This window comes from Anser cygnoides, chromosome 5, assembly GCF_040182565.1.
Source record: "Anser cygnoides isolate HZ-2024a breed goose chromosome 5, Taihu_goose_T2T_genome, whole genome shotgun sequence".
Classification (NCBI taxonomy): domain Eukaryota; kingdom Metazoa; phylum Chordata; class Aves; order Anseriformes; family Anatidae; genus Anser; species Anser cygnoides.
The window spans coordinates 49,181,482-49,199,283 of NC_089877.1; the positions used below are offsets into that span (position 1 = coordinate 49,181,482).

A 17,802-nucleotide genomic window follows, 5' to 3' on the forward strand; every position below is an offset into this window, starting at 1 on the left:
AACAGCTCCAATCCAGCCGGGCTTCAGGCCAGCTGCAGCCGACTTCACAGGGAGACAGCTGAAATGAGCCCCAGCACGCGGGGCTGTGGGAGGCCTTGGAGGTCAGGTGAACATGATACACGCGCACGGATCCAGTTTGGAAATCTGACCCTGCGAACTCTCCTACAGGGAAGGAAGGAGATAGCACTGAAACATCAGCAACGAGAAGCCCGGCCATTTTCTGGAGGAAAGTATGGGAGCAGAATGAAAAGGCCAAAATGTCACAGGTGACACCATTAGTGCGGCATTTACACTGCAAAGTATTACTTGCAAAAGAAAACAGGAAACATGGCAATTACGAGTAGGATGTTCAGAAGCATTCCCTCTGTGGCTCAGCTCCAACCCTACCGAGCTCAATGACACAGAGGGTCCGGCTGAAGCTATTTTTTTGTTGTCTGTTCTGGTGCTTACACAAAGCCTACATGGTGTGGAAGTACATTTTTGCGCCAAATAGTAGCTCTGCAGCTGATTATTCTGTATTATTTATATTGCACCATAAATGTGCTTACCTTTTGGGATCATTTTAAAAGAGTATAAATTGCCGTAGAAAAGCTAGCCAACTTCCAGGTGGGCAGAGGTATTTTTAATCTAATCTAATAGCTATCACATTGCCCTTAATAGCTCATCAGAAATTCAAAACTAATGATTTTAATTCTTCACAAATACTCAGAAAAGGTGCGCAATTCTAATTAAACAGTTAGCTTTGGGACTTTCACTTTTGTGTGTATTTTTTCTGCCTCATGTAAGCAATACCATTGAAGCCAAACAGGCTTTTGGTCTGGTCCTATGTTGCAATTTTGTGTCATATTATATTGTCTAATAATGCCAATTCTTTTTGGCCCAGAGTTGCCCAGCTTTCCTCATCTTTAAGGTTGTTTCCACTAGAAAAATTCGGTACAATCACCTTTACTCCTGAAGAATGGGCACAGCATCCTGTTTTATGGAGCACAAAGGAATTCAGAGGAGTAGGAGCAATTTATCTACCTGTAGTTCCCAGACTCTCTGTAGGCAGCTGTATTCAAAAAATCTTCCATCCAGCATTTCTGATGCCACACAGACAGACTTATAGCTGCTTTCAGATCACTGCCCCAGTTCTGAAATTATTTCTAAATCCTCAGAAAACCACTTCAACTGTCTGACCCTCCTATTGTCTGCACCTACATGTGACCCAGTGTTAGTACAACACTTTATTTTGCCTCTATCTAAATTGAAGTAAATTTTATTTTTTCCTTGTGTATTCTGGATGGAACAAAATGGTTGAAGTGTCCAACGCCCAACACAGTGGTATGTTCTTCAGACTTCATTTTTTTGTATTGTCAAACAAATCCCCTTAGAATTGCACAGAATCTCTTGGCTTAGCCAGATATCACAGGCAATCCCATGTGGCCATCCACTGAAGCCAAGAGAATTACTGCAGGGATGGATTTGGCAGTATAGCATTTTGAACTGAGTTCCCTTAAGCAAGAAATCAGCACAAATGTACAAATCTGGCTGTGTTTGAAGGTTCTGTTTTGCAGCCATCTGTGCAGGCTTCTATTGTTAAACAGGAGTAAAACAAATTCTGGACTAAATGATACTCATTTATACATGCGTTTAGGTAAAAAAAATAATACACAGAATTAGAAAAGATGAAAATAACAAGAAAAAGCTGTTTTGAATTATTAGAAAATCCACAAAACAATACGCTTGAGTAAAACACCAAGCACGCAGCTTAAGACACATTGACACTGCAAATTAACATCGGAATCCCAATGATTTCTTAAGCTAAAAGATGCAGTCAGCTGAAGGCAGTTTATTGTGTGTTGGTTTTTTAGACAAAACATTAAAAAGCTGAAACATTGTCCCTTTGTAATGCTACATAAAATCTTGTACATTTTTGTAGAAGTAATGTACTTGATTACTGTTTGCCAAATCAGTGAGTAATTACATGGTGAAACATACTGCTGCAGAAACACACTGAGGTCAAGAACAAAATAAATTCTAAAAATGTACATGAATAACAAACTACTCCGAGCTGCAGTTGTTAACAATAATTCTGGAAGCGTTATTACATTTCATGCTTCAAGTTTAAGAAAATCACTTACTGTTTAAATCTCTGCAATCAGAAGAGTTTTTTAAACACCACTTTGTACACAAACTTGATCCACACACTGCTCTCACTCCTATTTGGGACCAGCTTCTGATCAATTTAAGCAGGGGAACACAGTGAGTATTTAAGCAGTGAGCGTTCTCAGATTCAGACATGATCAATAATGCTGTTGACTAGCATTAAACATACTTAACCATTATTTTTGCTTTTTTAACACTCTTTAACTTGCGAGGAATGACACAAGTGGCAGAGACATACTGGAGCTGTGGAGCAATCCCCACCACAAAAGCAGCTCCAAGCAGTCTCTAACCACTCCTACTGCAAAGCCTCCCTAGGTCTCCGGGATGGTCTGGCATAGCGCAGTTATTCTGAACCAACAAGTGTAACCCAGGGGTAAGCTACTCTACACCCGGAGCAGCGTAACGTTAGCAGCTAACGCTGGCCAAGATGGGCAGTGACTTGCTGCTGTCCAGGCCAGCAGCTCTTGCCTCTCCAGCGTCACCGCCCCTGCTGCAGGAACCTAGTGAGGGCCACCTTTTCCTAGACTGGGAGAACGATAAGGTAGGAAACGTGACGTGGGTGGAGTGGAGATGGGTGAGGGAATGGAACTGGCCTCTTATTACGGAGATAAGAGAAGCAAGTTAAAGTTCAGGGATGGGGCTTCAATATGTGATGGACATAGGTCCAGAAATGGCTTAAGCAGGCTGGTAGGGAAGCAGGTATCTTCCTGCACATCCACGTAGACCGGCCTGGGGACAGCAATTTGATGCTACTCGTTGCACCAAAGGCTTGCCCCTGTCCAATGGGTTAAGCCTGCTCTGCGTCTCTGTCTGTGTTGTTGTCATGGAATCTGTGCCAGGACTGATAACAAACAAGTTGTAATTTACACCCAGGAAGTTAGTCATTTGTTGTGGCCAACCAACACACCCCCACAATGGAAGAAGGCTTAGAGCCATCAGCTCCTGCCGTCAAACTTGTGACAGAATTAGTCAAGCCATCAGAGCAATGGGGTGTAACAGAAAAAAAAGCCACCCACCACATAGCAGCCTGGTCTTCCTGAAACCAGGCAGGACCTGGCGCAGGACTACTGACCATAGGGCATTAAATAAAGCAACTGGCCTTTTAGCAGCCCTTGTTCCCAGCATGGTAGATAGGGACATGATTTTCCATGGATGGGAGTGTTACTTATAAAAGGCATGTTCTTTATGGTCCTGATACAAGAGCAAGAAAAAACATCATGCATTTACTTGGAGTGGAAGACAATACGCCCTTAATCACTTACACCAAGGTGTTAAACATGGCTCCACTATTGCCCGTGACATGCTAGCTAAAGAGTTAAAATCAATCATTCTCCCATCCGAAGTAACAAGTTTACAATATATAGATGTTACTCGAGTTGGAGGAACAGAGGAGAAAATGGTTCACCAAAGTATGCATGCTATCATCCAGCATCTGCTAGAATTGAATATTAGCGTTCCTGACTTTAAACAGCAAGGACCAAGTCAAGAAGCTACGTTTTCAGGTACACAGTGGATAGGAGGACAGAAGACTGTTCCAGAATCTGTATTAATTGAGATGCAAAGCATTCAAGCACCTCCTGATAAAAAGGAGTTACGACCTTTATTAGGAACTTTGGGGGCTTGGAAGTCACACACTCCTGGATTCCATATTTTAGAGAAACCTGTGTACAATTTGCTGAAGAAAAACACAGGGGGGGATTGGGAACAAAATCACCATGAAACACTAAATGCTTTAAATAATGAAATTTTACTTACCAGCCAATGGGACCCATTCACCCCACATGCTCCTTTACATTTCATAAAGGCACAAGTGATGAGGAATGAGGGGTATCAATGGGGCTTATGGCAACAAGATGTGCAAGGTAAAAAAGATTCCTATTACTTTTGGCTCTAAATTGTGTCAAGGCTCCTAACTACACTGAATTTGAGAAAGCGCTGTCAGCTGAATATGAAGGGCTGCTAACTGCCAAGCTCTTAACTCAAGAAAAGGAAATCAAGTTACTTGCACCCATTCCTATCTTAAAACCAATTTTAACTACCCTTAGTGGTAGCACAGGAAACTGCTGTGCAGTAATGGATTGTGTATATACGTCACTGGGTGACACGAGATGGGCCAAATGATTCTGTGAGTCTATGAGTCTATCAGAGAGCATAGAACAAATTACATAAAGAACATCCTATGCTTGTATTCTTAAGCACCACTGTACTGTTACTTGTTGTAACCTTGATATTGACCTGTTACCCTAAAAATTGAATAGCACACATGAATGAAACATGAACTCAAATCACATACTAAGCTTATAAATAATGGTTTTCCCATATACGTATATGCTCTCACCCTCACCTTGAACAGGCAGAGGGCTAACTGTTCATATAATGTATGTATTATGCTCACTCGTAACACCAGCAATTGTTGAATGCTGGTCAGAGCCAAAGGGAGGAATGTGACCGACCAACACACCCCCACAATGGAACAAGGCTCAGAGGAGATGAGGAAAAAAAATAATTACCTCGGGGCAGAACATTAAGTATGACCAGCAATTATCATAAAGAAAGCCAAACTTATCTCAAGACAAAGGGGACCGGAGGGTAAGCTTTGTTTTAGAGATACAACTGTACCAGTGGGTCATCAGGTTGTATAAACAGCCTTCCCTGAGATAACTCAGGGAAGAGAGTAATGTCTTCCTGAGCTAGCCAAGCGAACATGGCACAGGGGAAGTGCATACATGGCTCAGCCAAACATAGAATATAAACACTCAACCAACATAATGAACTTTGGAGAAAACAATGGGCTGGAGCTGGCTTCAAACCACGTATTCCTTCCCGCTGACTGGGGATGCCCAGAGTTGTGATGGTGAACATGCAGACTGAAAACAGGAGTCGTGTTTTTATTGGGATCCATCTGTATATTGCAACTACAACTTTATCCTTGTGTTGTGATTTCAGTAGATTGCTATACCACTCTTCTAAATCAAAATCCCATGTAACACCAAGTATATCATATAAGTGAATTTAGTACTATACAGAGGAGAGGAGAGGAGAGGAGAGGAGAGGAGAGGAGAGGAGAGGACAGGACAGGACAGGACAGGACAGGACAGGACAGGACTTTTTTTATAAGTAGGACATAACTGAAAAGGTGAAGGCTCAGTTTGTTCTTACACAAAATAGATTATGCTAAGATTTTTATTGTGATGGTAGGTAGTATTTCACATCATCAACATTCAGTTGACAGTAATCTAAACAGCAGTTTGTGCTCAGTGTCCGTTCCTAGTAAAAGTATCAGGATCGATGTGAATGTTTGCAAACGAGACTGAATGCAGAAAAAATAATAAAGAGAGTTCTTCTTAGCACAGGTGCATGGAAGTACAGTCAGACATCTTCCTTAGTTTCCAGGTTCTACCAGTTTTTCTAACAACCAGAAAAACTCTGTGAAACTTTATTGAGTGCTGGATAGTTTGATTACCTTAAGTGCTCAACTACAATATCCGCCGGTATTACCGTAACATAGAACAACCACTTTCCAAACTCACCTCAAACTTTTCAAAAGCAAAGTAATAAGGTCTTCCTGAGGAATCCTTTTCAAACTAAAAATAAATTTGCACCAGTTAAAGAGAAAATAATGTATAATAATACATACTTGATGTACTAATTATAACACAAGAAGCATTTGTTCTTGGCTGTCCCAAAAGTCACTTATCAAGTTTATGACATCAGCTTTTATAGAAACAGAAAATAAAAACAGATCATTTTAGCAGCTTTAATAGCTTTGCCAAACTTTAATCACTCGGGCTGAAAATTTCCATGATGATTGTCTGCCTTGGCCTGTATAAAGTTCAATCAAAATTGTTCATAATAATACTCTAATAATAACAGATACAGAAAAGTCCATATAGCAATTAATAATTTTGACTTCAGAAGAGGGCTTGACTAGATTGCAGCACATACAGCAGAGTCACACTCTGAACAATGAGGCTAAAGCAAAATTCTGAATAGCTATTTACCAGACAGCATCTTCTAACCTGAACACTGAATCAGACAAAGGTCTGAGGGAAAAAATAGCATATGATGATGTTGTTCAAAGCTGTCATATAATGTAAACAACCAGCTTCAACTTTAGTGCTTCTCAGCTTTTCCATGCTTGCACTTGCAACTGCAATGCCTTTATATCACTGTGCGTGTTTATACGTGTACACTTTCATACATACATAAATGCAGTAAATATACATATCAAAAAGAAACAATAAGTCAAAATGGTGCAAGTTTTAGAAGAAATAACACATTACTTGAAAAGGAAAAAATTCAAACTATTTTCCTAATATGAACATGTAGTTCCATATTCTGTTATTTGGCAGTACCATTCAGGCTCCATAAGATGGCAGACCTGCATATATTTAACAGATGTTAGTGTAATGACACTGCTGTAAATACATTGGTTTAAAATGGTTGCTCTAAATGGATGGTGCATGCTTTTATTCAGACTGTTTTGACTGTGATATATTTAGAATTACAATTGAGCGTTGGTTATTATGCTGTATTACCTTTCCCATAATTATTGATGGCTTTGGACATGACCCACAAAGGCAAAAGAAAGGTACCACCATCACCCAGAGTTGGTTTATTTGAAATTACCTGAACTTGCTCACTGTAACCCTTCCTAATAAACATGTAATTGATATTTATTCCAATGATTCATTCTAGCAACCTGTGCTCAAAGTAAACTAATTCTTGGAATATAATTACCATCCTGAACACACTAAAGCTTGAGTTTATCTTCTGAATAGTTACTTTCACAAGAGACTGGGGCAACAATGATTTAAATGTCAACCCTGAAATTGGTATATTTATTCCCCATTAAATGATCGTGTCACTTTAAAAAACTTTTTTCAGGTTCTCTGACATTAATGTAGTTCTATAATTTGCACAGTCATTATAATAAATTAATACTACAAATTTGTTTTATGACTAATATACAATGTTTAAGGTTGTTCTGGAGCATAGTGTGTCATCACACTTTACCAGTGCTTTATACCCATTTCCTTTCCATTTGTTAAGACCTCAAACTGTTTTAAACCTAAGATTTTCAAAAATGATTTTTTCAAAAATGCTAGCATACTTTAAATGACCAGGTAAGGAATGGAATGAGCTTGCAATCTCGCTTTTATGTTTCACTTTAGCAAACCCTCACTCATAAATGTTATAATTATAATTACATAGGGATATAATTTTCCCATAAAGGTTTCATTCCATTTGTTCCACTTGGCTGGGACTACAAGTGAAAGTGCCTAGATTGTTTTTAATATTTTGAAAGAATTCTTTTGGAAAAAGACAGTAAGAAGTGTTCATGCCAGCAGGAAGGCAGTTTGTACTCAGCAAGGCTGTGAAAAGGAAATCATGATAATTTTAAAATAAAAAGTGTTCTACTTCCTAGTGAGCAAATGGAATAAAGGAAACAAATTAACATGGACTTCAACTCAAAATTCTTCCAATAGCACATCAAGAATGTTATCCTGAAAACTGTAGTTAGGAAGAAAACTTTCACTAGAGTCAAGAAATTGGGCCATTATGTTCATATTCAAATCTGCAAATTTTCATATGTAAACATGTTCTTTAATAATTGCTTAGCAATGAAACCTTATTTAAAATACTGTTCCCCGACACATTCACAGACTTCTTGCTGACTCACTCTTCAAGAATGGGATTTTGAAAGAGAGCAACGAAACACTCCAGTAACAAAAACTGAAGAATTTAGATAGTATTATGAGCGTCTGTAACCTACTTCCATGTTTAGATGGTTATTGTATCTAGCCCTGCAGATGTGCCAGGAATCTTTTACTGGTTTGAAACACCCATCATTTTTAAAGCTGTCTTGTAAGCCTCCTATTCATGCAGAGAAGGCTTTGCTGTTCATTCGCTTGGGTTTGGTGTATTGATGCTTATTTCAATTAGACACGAACAGAAATCCCACTGAGTGGTGACAGTGTGTCCGCCCCAAACTGCAGCTCGTGAGGCAAGCAGGCTGAGGGGCTCCTGGCCAGGGCTGAGGGGCTCCTGCCAAGGGCTGAGGGGCTCCAGGCCAGGACTGAGGGGCTTCTGGCCAAGGCTGAGGGGCTCCTGGCCAAGGCCGAGGAGCCCAAAGCACCCAGCAGCATCCAGAAGTCTCAGGCAGGGCAGGGCAACGCCACATGCCCCTGCACAGCTCTTCACTTCGGGTCTAATTTTACAGAAGCATCTCCTTGTGCTGAAAGATTTTGCAGCGTTTCAGCAAGATATTTAAGAGATCACTCGTCACTTTATCGTGCATATCCTCCTCCAACTGTCACTCAAACTGTCGCTTTGAGCAGCAGTCCAAGAAACACTTCTCGTACTGATAGTGGAAGGGCAGAATAAGCAGATTTGTTCTGCCACGTTTTGTACCTCCGGCACCCCGTGTGCCAGAGAAGCAACGAGAAACGAGGCTTTGTCTTTCTGCTGCCTTTTGATACAGAAACCCGGCCCTGAAGAGATAACCGACGGAGGAAAAGCGCCTTCCTGCCAGTTCTGGCTCAGCTGAGCCAAGCAAGGGCTATTGCTGCGAGCAGCAGCAGCAGGAACGGGCGGGAGACATATCGCTAGGGCTGCTGATACTGCCAGGGAGGGTGGAGAGCGCCACGGGCCTCGCAAGGCTCTGGGACTTGGGCTGGGGCAGTGACAGGGGCTGGGGCACTGACTGGAGCACTGACAGGACCGCCATTCCCGCCGCCGCTCCCCCAGAAGCCCGCCAGTCCACGCACTCCAGCATCTTCACTTGACGCATTGCAGGTACAGCGCGGCCAATCGGAGGGCTCGGCTCTTCCCAGCTAACCATTGCAGAGCCCCGCTAGCCAATCGGGCATCCCCTGACAAACTGCTGCCTCAGGAGCCTCAGCACCGCTTCCGTCGGGAGGCGCCGTGCCGGAGCATGGTAACCTTCCGCGGAGGGATATAGGCCCTGCCGCCGGGGAGGGCGCGGGGAGCGGCTGGCAGTGGTCGGCTGCCCGCTGCCCCTGGAGCCAGCCGCGGCGGCCCTGGCGGCGATCCCGGTGCCGTGGCCGCTGCCTTTCCCTGCCTGGCGCTGTGGGAGCCGGCAGGGCGTGGGGTGCTGCCGCCGGGCCGGCTGACCTCTTTTCCCCCGGGCAGCTAACGCCCTGTGCCCCGGCACAGAGTCCTTCCCGCTGTCTGCAGGGAGGAAAAAAAAATAAAAGTAAAAAAAAAAAATTCCTCACAATTCCCCTCGGGAGGTTGCAGGGCGTTTTGGAAAAAGCAAAGGGTGCTGCGCTGTGCTGCCCGGGCCCCTGCTGCGAGCTGAATTGCTGACGGCCAGCGGCGGTCCCCGTGTGGAGACGAGGAGCCTGGGGAGCCCCCAGCACCGCGCCGAGCCACAGCCTCGCTTCAGACAAATGTTAAAGTGGCTTCAGAGGCGCTGCAGGGCTGCCGGTGCCCAGCCGGCAAAGGGCATGCTGTGGGGAGGCAGCTGGGAGCCGCGCAGTTTACTCCACACACCGGGCCCAGCACCTCTGGGCAGGGCCTGCCGTGGTCCCCTCACACCGGGCAGGTGCTGAGGGACCTCCCATATCTAGCTTTGGTCACCTGCAGCGTGTGGAAGTCCCCCGTACATCCACCATGTCTCCTCTGTAGCCTTCCTTTGGGGTGTCTGGTTAAAAATCCAGCCCCCCCACCGTACCCGCAGCTCAAATAATAAAAAGGCTGTATTTTGATGCACACGTTCAGATGCAGCTGAGCCTCCGTGCCAGCGCAACGCTGCGGTTGTGGCCTGGGATGGCGGTGCCAGACCCCTCATAACCTGCACAATATATCTAATATCCCGCACAAGGGCCCAGCGAGGGTGGCTAAAGGGGCTCTCTCCCTGCAGGACCCTCCTGGCCATGCTGGAGGCTGAGGGAGCAATGCGAGGATCTCGGGACAGCCGAAATTCGAACGATAACGTTTTTGTGAGAATTAAGCTAGATGAATACTTGGCACCCATGGACCCATCGCAGAACAGAGTTCATTTTTTTTTTTTTCAGAAGCCTGTGGGCCAGCAGTACGTCCCTGAGAACAAGATGAGACAAACTAAAGAAAGAAGTGGGAGGAGGAGTAGGAAGATACGTGTTTAAGTGATTTAACCCCATAATAATAATAACAAAATAGTCTATTTTGAGTCTTTTGCTTTTTTGCTTATTTGATGCTGAATATCTTGTTTCAGTTGCATATTAGTTAAGGAGATTGGTGCTCTGTAAGCACCTAAAATAGAATATGGAGATAGAGACAGCAGAAGCAGAGTGGATGCCAAAGTGAAATGATCTGGAGTGCTGAGCACTGCATCAGCCCACACACAGGCCCACCCCAAGGATAGTGATGCAGAGAAGTCTTAGATGGTGCTCCCTGCTTGGAAAAATGATGTCAGTATTGGCAGACCCAAAACTAAACTGAAGGCTAACCAAAATAAACTCATTAAATGTACTTCCCTTCTATATAGCATAAAAATCCCATTCTCGGTGCAATGCACCTTTGTGTTAGGCTTGTGCTCTGTAACAACGCTGCTGACAGCTTCACAGCCAGCACATAACAGTGCACTTACTAAATATAAGTACTTCATTAGCATCTAGCATACTTCTGCTACCACAAAAATAATAACAAATAGCCATACTGGGGGAAGGCCAATGCCGCTTGCCAGGAAAGGTGTGCACACAGTGCAGACCTGGGACAGACCAGAGTTTTTGGCATATTCTTATTTCACAGAGGCTGACGGCCTCAGAATAAGGCAGGCAGAACAGAGATTTAATTAGGCAGCTGATGTGAACTGTGCCCTCACAAAAACGTTGGGAAGAACAGCAGGCCCCATGACACAGCTCAATTTTGCTGGCTTACAAAGAAAAACAGGCTTTCTCTTTTGGTACCATTATCTGGAATTTCAGCGACGAGCTGGGGCCCTTTAGGATAGAGGCTCATGCATACTTTGAGGATCAGACATTTTAGAAGGCTGGACTTCACATGTGCTAATGCCCCCAAATGTAGAACCCCAAGTTCTAGAAAAAGAACTGAATTAAGGAGAAGTATCAAAGAAAAACCTTAACATGGAAGAAAGAGCCTGCATTCTGGAGGCATCCTATATTCCTGCCATTTTAAAAAATCTCTTCATTAAAAGACTTTAAAGAAAATGAGCCTGCAGCAGAGGATTTCCTAGGCCATGCCAGGTTCCCAGGGGAGAGGCAGTCTGTTGGCTCTCCAGCAATAGGTTGCAGAGATTAGAATTTATTTTTACAGTTTCTCAGAACTGATAGTAGAAATACATTTTCTCTTCAAGGTCCTTGAAAAACTTTGTTCTTTCTCCCCCCTAAAAATAATGACTGATCAGTTGGAGAAGTCATTTCATTATCAGGTGGGTTTATTAGCGATGCAGGCACAAACAACATAAAATAGTTAACCAAAGAAGTGTAGGGATTCCACAGCTTTCTCCATGTACTTAAACAAATGAAGAGCACGCTTGTCAAGGATGCTGGCTTCCAGCATCTGCCTTTGAGGAGGTACGTATGATACTTCTCACCTTAGGCCAGCTCCATGCTGTGGTGGATGACAACACTGGATATCTCCTGGATGGCAGTAGCTGACATCCTTAAGGCAGGTGGGTTTGATCTCATAGATGCTTAACGCAAGGAGTCTGACAAACTGTGTTTCAGATGCATGAGAGAAAGGAAAGGAGGAATAAATCCCTAACTGATGTGAATTAACACAGATTTATTAACCTCAGGGCGTGTTTGTAGTTGCTGAAAATCTGTACTGGAAACTACGATTCTGATCGCCCTTGAACTCTGTATTTGCAGTTATTGATTTTTTTACTCTAGCTGTGGCCATGAAGGTGTGTAACCACCTGTATGCCAGATAGGTGTGTCCTATCTGACCCAAAGAAAATATATTGACACGGAGCTACTGCAGAAGTACGATTTGGGGTTAAGTAAGGGAGACGTGGCCATCAGAAGTATCTGTGGATTTTACATACTTGCCTGCCTGTGCCATATATCTTTGTACTTGTTTATCAGCAAAGATCAGAAACAAGCAAAATTCAAAACAACACTTTTGCTTCCTGCTTTACAATACCAGGGCCTGATTCTGCGACTGTTTAGTTCTATATCTATGCTAAATGTTTTCTGAAAGTTTTCTGAAATGCTCCTATATTTAAGCAAAATTGTTTGCTAAATTTAGTTGGGATTTTTATTGCAAAATTAATGTCCCAGCTTGCCCCATGGGAATATTCAGATGAAAATAAATTACTCATGAACAAAAGAGAGGTGTAAAAATCATATAAACAGAGAATCCGATCACTTCTGTTGTGTAAAAAAGCAATCTCAAGTAACTTTGAAGGTTTTTGTTTGTTTTGTTGTCATGTGTTAAATAGAACAAACTGAAATAAGAAAGCTAGGTACTGGAGTTGAACAAACTGATTTCCAACCTTTCTTCAGGCCTTAAGTTTTGAAATGTACTTGTTTATCACTGTTTATCATGCCATGTTAACCTATATGTTGGTTAAAATTCTGTAGCTAACGGCAACAACTGCTTGGCTTTTATCTGTTAGTTTTCACAGAAATCTGAACTTATAACGTAAATCAGGTTTTGGCTCGCTCAGTTTTTCAGCATGTTCTTCAAAAACTAAATGCAAGCTCAGGCCATTCCTAGTAAGGTGAGTTTGACTAAGAATTGTTTTAATGTTTGTTATATTTTCATTTAAAATTTTGAGTAATCAGTGTCTACTGAAATTAGAAACAGAATTTTTCCTGTCATTAGAATGACTGTTCCCATACATATCTTTCCATACAGGATATTTCAAAATACATTTGCAGTTTAAAAAAAAAACACTTTTCTTTGGCAGATATATCAACTACAATCGTTGTCAGGGACTCTAGTACATATAAATGTAGCCAACAGTGAAGAAACATTACCTAGGAAATATGTTATGTTTGACAATGTTACGTAAAAATACTAAATTCTTATCAAACATGCATTTATAAATATTCTGTCCTCTCCCGCATTTGATTCTTGAAAAATAGCAAATACAATTTGGCTTTTATCCATAAAAACGCAAATAATAACAAAACATAAACAATAGAACAAATGGAACGAGTAACTTCTGTTTATATCATGAATCATCCAAATGTTTACCTTTCTATGAAACTGGCAATTACAAAACCTGAGAAGGAAAATCCTGTTTTCAGATACTCTGTTTCTAGCAAACTCTTCATAGTGCTATGAAGAAATGTTGTTTTTTAAGACTGTGTGAAAAAGTTGTTTTTTTTTTTTTTAAATTCCTTGTACATTTCAAATGTAAGAAGTAGGGAAAAGTACTTTGGTTTAAAATAATTACTTCATAATGTTTAACCTGCAAAATACATGGCTGAGTTTATGTATGGGAGCAGCTCTGTAACTCCCATCTGTGCAAATCTTTTTAAGATAGGATCTTTATGGTTCCCCACTCAAACTTCCCTAAGTTTAGAACATGAAACTTCTTAAATTATTGGGCCCCGAGGGTGCCAATTTACATAGCTACGTAGAAAAGTGCTCACTAATTTAATTACAATGTGTAAATAATTTAGTTCTAACCAACGGCTAAATCAGTTTTATATCACCACCTAAAACTTTACAAGACAATGGACTCTCAGCATAAGGAACAACTACTATTATTCAATTATACAGATGGTCTTTCGACTCTTAATGCTCAGAGGAGATCCGTATTATGTGTGATTTTAATATACGTCAGTGGGAATGAGGCAAATATAAAGAAATTATGAACGTATAAAATATTGAGGAGTTCCCCCCCCTTTCAGAAAAGAAACAGTAGCCTACAGGAACATGTATGTTCCCATTGAAAAGAGCTACCAGGCCTGGAAACTTAAATGTTAAGATTAAAACAATTTTTATTTTTACATCTTGCATAAATGTGGTCAAATTCAACTCTGTTCTAGCTTTTTATTTCAATGGAGTTCCACCCACTTATTTGCAATCTTAGTGAAGCTCATAGAGTATTTTTATAAGGATACTGGCTCAGTGTTTCACAGCTGCCAATGGCATTTAGAAACATTAATTTTGTGGAAAATGGTCTCCCAAAGAAACGTCGACTATACAAGCAGAATTTTAGAGAAGGTACAAAAACTCTCCTCTGATACACCAACAGAATTCCAATGGATTTGAAAAGGAATACAACAAATTCAACGCCAGTTTAGGTAGTTTAAACATAAAACTGGCAATGTTATATCAGTAAAAACTGATTTTGAATTTGTTCTGGATGCACAGGTATATGCACAGACTCTTACATACTTGATTTTGAGTTCTTATACTTCAAAATTATTATATCCTGGTTATCTATCCTTATCGCCATAATAACAGCCTCCCAGCTGAGCATTACATCCAATCTCAAACTTGGGTCTGTTCTCACATCCTTTTTCCAAGGGCAGATGCCTGTGAATTGTTTTTATTTTGATTTTTGTTCAACTATCTATGAGAAAACAAATTATATGTGTGAACCCACTTTCTTCAGTACTTATGTTAACTAACCAAGGCTGAAAAACACTCCTTACATGTAAGTGGTAAGGTTTATTATATTTATGAGTTCCTAATAGAGTTCTTTCTCCTATCTTAGGCTACTCCCAAAGAACGGACATATACATCTCCACAGAAACAGAGACCAACAGAGACCTTAAGGTCATGTTAAGACAAATTTCTGAGGTGTAATACTTGGTAGAATGGTTGCAAGTCTTTGACTGGGCCTAATAAATTTGTAAACTAATCTTTTGTTAATGTTACAGCTTAAACACAAGTTGACAAAAACATGCTTAGTGATACAGAGTAAATTTGTTTAGAACAGTAAACCTTAACCAGTCAGAAACACTCGGTTAGAAATTCATCTTAATAGCTACTGCCTAGCCCTCTGCTCATAGAAAAACTCGGTAGCAACGGGATGGCCAACTCGTACGGTTTTAGGCACAACTACCGAGTAATTCCATGGCCGAGTCCAGCTCCCACTGAGATCCAGGAGATTTTGAATGAGACATTGTATAAGTACCTGGCAAACCATTTGACACTGTATGTCATTGGAATGACAGGGGCATTTCTTGCCTGCTCACAACTCAATGTAAATTTTAAGTGAACAAAGAATACCGATAAAACTCGAGCTGTACAACTGAGTGAAAGCAAGCTTACAAAGAGCAGGCAGATGCCAGTTTAGATGAGGTTTTCCACATTAAATAAGCAGAAAAAACTTCAGTGTTCCATTTTGTTTACATTTATCATTACCATATGTCAAATCAGGAAAAAAAATCCCCTTAGTCAGAATGTTATTTTGGAGTAGTAGCTGTGAAATACTTTCAAATCCAGAATGACGCAATTTAACAGAAACTACTGCAAAACCTATCTGTGGTATCTCATTTGGTCATCTTGAAATTTTTCTGAAATAAAGTGAGACTATATTGCAAGATACTCAAAAGGCAATTTTATTTTAAAATTCCATTTATATAGAAAAATGATTTATTAGTGTAAACCAGTAAGAATTAGCAATAGTAGTCACACCCACCCACCAAAACAACAATTAAAAGAAAGAAATAGGAAAAAGCCTATAGCAAACCTTCTACTCAAAGGTCCCGTTAATCTTTGGCAGCCTTCGCTGAGCGCGACCATGAGGCTTTTTAACTCACATTTCCAAGTCTCTTCACATAGGTACAAACATTGTAATGTTGGTACTTTGTAAAAGAATCTCCATGAAGTTTAGTTACGTGTCTCATAGTCTCTCCTCAACAGATATAATCTAATCCCTTCACTTTTTAACAAGTGAAGGCTTTGTATCAACGGAAGAATGTATTACATGTACTGGAAAATAAGCACCCACATTCTAAATTGTCGCATTGAAGTGTTGGTGAGATTATTCTCCTGGTAATACCTTCAGCCTTCCACATTAGAAACATTTTGGCCAAAGACCATGAGATTGCATTAGCTATTTATCTTTGTGAGATAACTGTATAAATTTGTTAGCCCAATATTTGTATAGAGCTCTCATTTCAATAATGAGATCTTCACTTGTGTGAGGCCAGCGCAATGAAGTGAATGATTTGCACATGAACATTCTTCAGACATCCCCGTGAGACTCAGGGAGTTCCAAGATTCACTTATCCAAGCAAAAGCTCTTGTAGCCCACATCAATCAAGCATTGTGTCATGTTTTCTGGAAAGAAATTAAGCTGAGAAAATAAGAGCTTAAAATTGTTGGTCTGGTTTGAAAACAAAAGATCGATTTGCATGTTCTTCTATGGAAAAAAAAAAAGAAATTCAACCTCACTGCTTTGTATTTAAATATATATACGTTTAATATAGGAGGCGAGGCATTCTGCAGCTAAAATGGAAGCTGTCCCTAAACCTATCATTTGCAGACCAGCCAGCTGCAAATCGGTCTTCTGACACCATTTCAGACACTACTTCTTACACAAATGTTAAAACAGTTTTGGGACCCAACTATGACATGTGGAATAAGCTATAGCTCGCTATGAGAAGTATTTCTAGATTGGAAATAGATGATAGTTGTGTTTGCCAACCTATCTTTGTGTTCCACCACGGCAAGCAAATGAATTTTAACTTCACTGGTACAGCTACTGAAATGGTTAAATAAACAGAACCTAACCCATTTGGCTTTTATTTCAAAGGCTGAAAGTATGCAAAATTTTTCAAAAATGGAAGAATAGAAAAATGCATTTTAGAAGATTTAGTGCTACACTGCAGTAAGATCATCAGAATTACGACCACAACGGAAATACCGCTAACCTTCCAATCCGGAGAGGCCCAAATTACAACCTTAACTAAAAATACCATGAGCTGCAAGGAAGCTCAGCATCTAAGGGTTCCTGTCACAAACGGAAGCAAAATTCTTGGTCCTAGCGTAGGTCCATGTTTGTATGCTTCTGTACCTGTTAAAAAAGGTACAACGTGGACGCTACGGTATTTACCTGGGTTATCATCGGTTGGTGGCCTAAATCCCCAAAGCCTGGGAGGCAGAGGAGGAACGAAGGAGGAACGAAGGAGGAACATCAGGCCGTGTGCTTGCTGCCCCTCACTTGGGGACTACAGCGGCTGTGCTGAGAAGGGGCCGAAGTGACACGTCAGTCGTAGACCTCCTGATTCTGGACTGAATTTTACCGTGAGCTACATTTTGGCGCTTGATAAAAGCCCTAAAGATTAAAGATTAAAGGCAAGGGTGGTCACTTCAGAGCCCCACACCACCTCTCCGGCCTCTGCCGTGCCCCCCTGCTCGCCCAGGTTTCCCCGAAAAACACGCTTGGGCAACGCACCCCCGGCACCCAGCTGCTGCCCCCGGGGATGGGGAAAACGGGGAAAAACGGGGAAAAACGGCCCCGAGCCGCCGGGACCCCCGGGGGGCGACGGGCAGGGAAGGGGGCTCGGGGTCCGCGGGCTGCCCGCAAAATGGCCCCGGGGCAGCGCGGGCAGGGCCCCCGCAGCGGGGCCGCTCCCTCCGCTCTTACCTCAGGGGCGTGAGGGGTGCGGGGACGGGGCGGGGGGGGGGGGGGAGGGTCTGGGGGCGCCCCCTCCGTGCCCCGTCTCCCGCAGCGGGCGGGCGGGGCGGGGAGGGGCGGGCGGCGGAGGGGGC

At 42.0% G+C, this 17,802-nt stretch overlaps 1 long non-coding RNA gene across 1 annotated transcript; it reads right to left on the bottom strand.

Annotated features, from left to right (window-relative positions):
• Positions 1-17,143: 17,143 nt before the first annotated feature.
• LOC136790964 (uncharacterized) lies at positions 17,144-17,756 on the bottom strand. Its single transcript, XR_010831966.1, has 2 exons — positions 17,678-17,756; positions 17,144-17,365 (listed from the first exon to the last, which is right to left on the bottom strand). It is a non-coding gene; the product is annotated as an uncharacterized lncRNA (long non-coding RNA).
• Between the last annotated feature and the right edge of the window lie 46 nt (positions 17,757-17,802).